Source organism: Triticum aestivum, chromosome 6B (genome assembly GCF_018294505.1).
Source record: "Triticum aestivum cultivar Chinese Spring chromosome 6B, IWGSC CS RefSeq v2.1, whole genome shotgun sequence".
Classification (NCBI taxonomy): Eukaryota; Viridiplantae; Streptophyta; class Magnoliopsida; order Poales; family Poaceae; genus Triticum; species Triticum aestivum.
In genome coordinates, this window is record NC_057810.1 from 322,511,660 (window position 1) to 322,518,711 (window position 7,052).

A 7,052-nucleotide genomic window follows, 5' to 3' on the forward strand; every position below is an offset into this window, starting at 1 on the left:
TGACCCCCCGGCGGTGCCCTGGCGGTCTCCTGAGCTTCGCCCTGGCTTGGCCCCCTTTGGGATGACACCTCGGTGTTGTCCGCGCCTTTGGGAGGAGGTCGTCGGGAGGGTCTTGCTGTCCATCGCATCCGGGTCCAGCGATTCTTCCGACGAGGATCGCTCGATTTCGGACCTGGCCGGACTGCGGAATATGTGCCTCAATACATTAATGTTATACAAAAGTGAGACTGGATATATGGATGTGTTTGGGTTTCTTTGTACTCATGATTTGGCCAGGGGCTTGACCCTGGGTTCCCACTCCGGGCTACTGTCGGCGGCTAAGTGTAGGCTCATCCGGAAGGGATGCTTTCCCCTTCTTAGACGTATTGGCCTCCAAACATGTGGAGGTCATCCTCTTCTTTCTCCCCCTCGCAAGGGGGACTGGCTCTCCTCTTCTTCTTCTTCCTCTTCCTCGTCCTTTTCGGCGGAGGAGTGGGCCTCAGTGTCTTCGGACATCACGTCTGAAGTACCCTTTCAACGAAGCCCGCCCCTGGTCTCCTTGGCCTCCCTCTTGGCCTTCTTCTTCGGCGCCTTATATAGTGGTGGGACCAGCATCTTCATCAGAAGTGGGCCGGCTTGTTCCTTAGGCAGTGGAGCCGGACAGTAGATCCGCTCTGCCTTCTTCGTCCAGCCCTGGGAGAATCGTTAGGGAAATATTAGGTGTTTTCCCCAAGGTATGCAAATAAAGGATACACCCTGAAAACATATAAAGACTTACTGAACTTGCGGGGCAGAACAATTTGTGCCCACGATCCTCGGTGGTCTCCGGCCACGACTTGCCAGACTTGAAAAGCACCTTCCAGATGTCTTTGTGTGTCGTGCCGAAGAACTCCAGCAGGGTTTGGTGCTTGACCAGATCGAACTCCCATAAATGGCAAGCCCGGCGTTGGCACGGAAGGATCCGGCGAACTAGCATCACCTGTACCACATCGACAAGTTTGATATTCTTGTCCTCCATGCTCCTGATATGTGCTTGGAGCAGCGTCAGCTCTTCTGGCGTAGACCAGTGTACGACCTTTTGGGCTAGGACATGAGCCGCAGTGGGGCTCCGGATCAGAATTCAGGGGCGGCAGGCCATTTGGTGCCTCATGGCTCGGTAACATAGAACCACTATTGTTGCCAACCTTTCACGGACTCATTGAATTTACCTGATGGCCATTTGACGTTGGGCATCTTGCTCACCAAGGCTCCTCCGCACTCAGCATGTTCACCACCTACCACCTTTGGCTTCACATTGAAAGCCTTTAGCCACAGTCCGAAGTGTGGCGGGATGCGGAGGAAGGCCTCGCACACGACGATGAATGTCGAGATGTTGAGGAAGGAGTTGGGGGATAGGTCATGGAAATCTACCTGTAGTAGTACATAAGGCCGCGAACGAATGGGTGGAGGGGGAACCCCAGCCCGCGAACAAAGTGAGGGAGGAACACAACCCTCTCATGGGGTTCTGGAGTGGGGACGATCTGTCCCGCCGCCGGGAGACGGTGTGCGATCTTCTTCGCCAGGTATCCGGCCTCCCGGAGTTTCTTGATATCCTTCTCCTTGACGGAGGAGGCCATCCACTTGCCTTGCGCTCCGGATCCTGACATGGTTGGGGTGCTTTTTGGGCAGAAGAGATGGGTGCTTGGGTGCTGGAGCTCGAGAATGGATGAGCAGAGGAAGAAGAGGGCGTGGGTGAAAGACGGGAATCCTTATCCCTTTATAAAGGCAGTAAAAATCATGAGCCTCCCCACTCGCCCTAAAACTCGCTTATTTCCCAAGCGTCGTGCTGATGGCACGGTTAGGTTACCCATACCTGCATTGCTGAGAATCCCGTGATAAAGGGACACGATCTCAACTTTGACAAGACGTGCCAATAAAACTATGCCTCGAATTACGGAGGGGCAGGATAAAAACGGTTCGAATAAAGACTGGGCCGTGGTGTGATGTCACGCTATGCGTTGTCAGTAGATTGGAATCGTGGGGTATTGTACTCTCTACTGTGGTATGTGAGCCGGACACGATTCTTATGTTCAAGATCTACTTTGGGGTATTCGGAGAAGGAACCCACCTTGTGATGACCCACAAGTATAGGGGATCTATCGTAGTCCTTTCGATAAGTAAGAGTGTCGAACCCAACGAGGAGCAGAAGGAAATGATAAGCGGTTTTCAGCAAGGTATTCTCTGCAAGTACTGAAATAAGAGGTAACAGATAGTTTTGTGATAAGATAAATTGTAACGAGCAACAAGTAACAAAAGTAAATAAAGTGCAGCAAGGTGGCCCAATCCTTTTTGTAGCAAAGAACAAGCCTGGACAAACTCTTATAATAGGAAAAGCGCTCCCGAGGACACATGGGAATATCGTCAAGCTAGTTTTCATCACGCTCATATGATTCGCGTTCGGTACTTCGATAATTTGATATGTGGGTGGACCGGTGCTTGGGTGTTGTTCTTACTTGAACAAATCCGACTTATGATTAACCTCTATTGCAAGCATCCGCAACTACAACAAAAGTATTAAAGTAAACCTAACCATAGCATGAAACATATGGATCCAAATCAGCCCCTTACAAAGCAACGCATAAACTAGGGTTTAAGCTTCTGTCACTCTAGCAACCCATCATCTACTTATTACTTCCCAATGCCTTCCTCTAGGCCCAAATAATGGTGAAGTGTTATGTAGTCAACGTTCACATAACACCACTAGAGGTTAGACAACATACATCTTATCAAAATATCAAACAAATACCAAATTCACATGACTACTAATAGCAAGACTTCTCCCTTGTCCTTAGGAACAAATGTAACTACTCACAAAGCATATTCATGTTCATAATCAGAGGGGTAATAATGTGCATAAAGGATCTGAACATATGATCTTCCACCAAGTAAACCAACTAGCATCAACTACAAGGAGTAATCAACACTACTAGCAACCTACTAGCACCAATCCCGGACTTGGAGACAAGAATTGGATACAAGAGATGAACTAGGGTTTGGAGATGAGATGGTGCTGATGAAGATGTTGATGGAGATTTCCCTCTCCCGATGAGAGGAGCGTCGGTGATGACAATGGTGATGATTTCCCCCTCCCGGAGGGAAGTGTCCCCAGCAGAACAGCTCTGCCGGAGCCCTAGATTTGTTCCGCCAAGGTTCCGCATCGTGGCGGCGGAGTCTCGTCCCGAAAGGTTGCCTTCTATTTTTTCTAATCGAAAGACTTCATATAGGAGAAGATGGGCATCGAAGAGCCACCAGGGGGCCCACGAGGTAGGGGGCGCGCCCAGGGGGGCGCCCCCCACCCTCGTGAGCAGGGTGTGGGCCCCCTGGCCTTCATCTTTGGTGACGATTTTTCTTTATTTATTTTAAGGTATTCCGTGGAGTTTCAGGACTTTTGGAGTTGCGCAAAATAGGCCTTCAATATTTGCTCCTTTTCCAGCCCAGAATTCCAGCTGCCGTCATTCTCCCTCTTCATGTAAACCTTGTAAAATAAGAGAGAATAGCCATAAGTATTGTGACATAACGTGAAATAACAACCCATAATGCAATAAATATTGATATAAAAGCATGATGCAAAATGGACGTATCAACTCCCCCAAGCTTAGACCTCGCTTGTCCTCAAGCGAAAAGCCGATAACAATAAATATGTCCTCATGTTTAGAGGTAGAGGCATCAATAAAAATAAAGTACGGACATGAAGGCATCATGATTATTTCTAAAATAGCAACATAAATAGATTTTGTCATATGATTACTCATGTTCAAGTGATGATCTTTTCACAAAGCCAAAGTATGAATCAGAAACCTTATTGAGCACCAACAAATTATACCCTTAGTCATTGAGGCAATTGAAATTTATCATAACATCGAAAAGAGTCTATGTCAGAGCTTAAAAGCAAGTCCACATACTCAACTATCACCTAGTCCTTCATAATTGCTAGCACTCACGCAATACTTATGGTTACGGAGTTTTAATCGGACACAGAGAAAGATAGGGGCTTATAGTTTTGCCCCACAACCTTTTACCTCAAGGGTAATGTCAACAATAATAATTCAGGCTCCCCCACATCCAATTAGATATATATATATCATGTTCTTTCCAACATGCTGAGCTTGCCAAAGGATAAAAATAAAAAGGGAAAGGTGAAGATCACCATGACTCTTGCATAAGGTAGAGGATAATAATAAAAGATGGGCCCTTCACAGAGGGAAGCAGAGGTTGTCATGCGCGTTTAGGGTTGATGCACAAAATCTTAGTGCAAAAGAACGTCACTTTATATTGCCCCTTGTATGTGAACCTTTATTATGCAGTCCGTCACTTTTATTTTGTCCACAACAAGTTCGTACAAAGTTTATTTTCTCCACACTAATAAGTCATGCATATTTAGAGAGCAATTTTTACTGCTTGCACCGATGACAACTTACTTGAAGGATCTTACTCAATCCATAGGTAGATATGGTGGACTCTCATGGCAAAACTGGTTTAAGGGTATTTGGAAGCACAAGTAGTATTTCTACTTAGTGCTGAGAATTTGGCTAGCATGAGGGGGAAAGGCAAGCTCAGCACGGTAGAGGATCCATGACAACATACTTTATCTTGGATGTAAGAAAACATAACTCACTATGTTGTCTTCCTTGTCCAACATCAACTCTTTAGCAAGTCATATTTTAATGAGTGCTCCCAATCATAAAATATGTCAATGATAATATATCTATATGTGAAACCTCTCTTTCCTTATTACTTCCTATTAATTGCAATGATGACCAAAGCTATATTTGTCAACTCCCAACAACTTTTAATCATCATACTCTTTCTATGTGGAGTCATTACTTTCAATAAGGTCCATATGAACTCTTTGATTCTTTTTCTTCTAATCACCCAAGATCATGGCAAAACACTCAAGCCCTTGACTCAACACTAATCTTTATTATATAGCTCACAGACTCGATTACAAAGAAGGATCATAAAGCAAACTCAAAACTAGATCATGCCATGACTTTATTCTACTAAATCAAGATACTACTAAAAGGATCGAACTAAGAAAAACGGTAAAGATAGGAGTTGTGATGGTGATACGAAACCAGGGCACCTCCCCCAAGCTTGGCAGTTGCCAAGGGGATTGCCCATACCCAGATGATTATGTCCTCAGAGGTGATGGAGGTGGTGATGATGACGGTGGATAATCGCACATCGAGCGTAAAAGTTCCTCCAACTTGCGGATAATGTTCTTGAGCCCGGCAATATGATCCTTCAACAAAATATTCTCCTGTGTAAGATACTTGTTCTGTATGCGGGCTAACTCAATCATCTGGAAGGCTTCAATCTCTGTTGGAGTGAAAAGGTTAGGTAAAGGTTGAGAGATGTCTTCTTCTTTCACCACCGGACCTTGAACCTCCATAGCCTTCTTGATCCTTTCATCCTTGTTGATCTCTTCTGGTTCCTCTCTTTTCAACTCTATCTTCAATAGCCAGGCATCCTTGTCTTCGTTGTTGGAGGAGGAAGAAGTCATGGTGCTCTAAATCTGCAACAGAAATAGCTCGAAACGAAAACAGAGGATATTGGCGTGATACGAGAGTCAAAACCTTCGAGAGTATATATAATGAATTTTTACCGACCAGAATACATATCATGCAAGGAAACGGAGTCCGGAGGGCACATGAGGTAGGGGGGCGCGCCCTCCACCCTCGTGGAGGCCTCGTGTCCTCCCCGGGCTGCTACTTATTTTTCTATTTTTCTAAATATTCCAAAACGGAGAAATATTGCCTTAAAAATTGTTTTGGAGTCGGTTTACTTACCGTACCACATACCTATTCCTTTTCGGAGTCTAGAACGTTTTGGAAAGTGTCCCTTACATATTCCTCTGGGGTTACGGTTTCAATAATACTAGTTTCAACATTTATAGGATTACCTGAGATATAGCGTTTGATCCTTTGACCATTTACCACCTTTGGATCTGTGCCTTCGAAGTTGTTGATTTTATGGCACCGGAACGATAGACCTCTTCGATAACGTAGGGACCTTCCCATTTAGAGAGAAGTTTTCCTACAAAAAATCTTAAACGAGAGTTGTATAGCAACACATAATCCCCTACATTAAACTCTCGCTTTTGTATCCTTTTGTCATGCCATCTTTTAACTTTTTGTTTAAACAACTTGGCATTTTCATAAGCTTGGGTTCTCCATTCATCAAGTGAGCTAATATCAAATAACCTCTTCTCACCGGCAAGTTTGAAATCATAGTTGAGCTCTTTAATAGCCCAATATGCCTTATGTTCTAGTTTGACGGGTAAGTGACATGCTTTTCCATAAACCATTTTATACGGAGACATACCCATAGGATTTTTGTATGCAGTTCTATAGGCCCATAATGCGTCATCTAGTTTCTTGGACCAATTCTTTCTGGACCTATTGACAGTCTTTTGCAAAATTAATTTGAGCTCTCTATTGCTCAATTCTACCTAACCACTAGACTGCGGGTGATATGGAGATGCAATTCTATGATTAACGTCGTATTTAACAAGCATCTTACAGAAAGCACCATGAATAAAGTGTGAACCACCATCAGTCATTAAATATCTAGGGACTCCAAACCTTGGAAAAATAACTTCCTTAAGCATTTTAATAGAAGTGTTATGATCAGCAATACTAGTTGGAATAGCTTCTACCCACTTAGTAACGTAATCAACAGCAACTAAAATATGTGTATAACCATTAGAGGCAGGAAAAGGTCACATATAATCAAAGCCCCAAACATCAAATGGTTCAATAAAAAGTGAATAATTCATAGGCATTTCTTGACGTCTACTAATATTACCAATTCTTTGACATTCATCGCAAGACAAAACAAACTTACGGGCATCCTTGAAAAGAGTAGGCCAATAAAATCCAGATTGCAATACCTTATGTGCAGTTCTATCTCCAGCGTGGTGTCCTCCATAAGCCTCGGAGTGACACTTGCGTAGGATCTGTTCCTATTCATGCTCAGGTACACAACGTCTAATAACACCATCTACTCCTTCTTTATAAAGATGTGGGTCATCC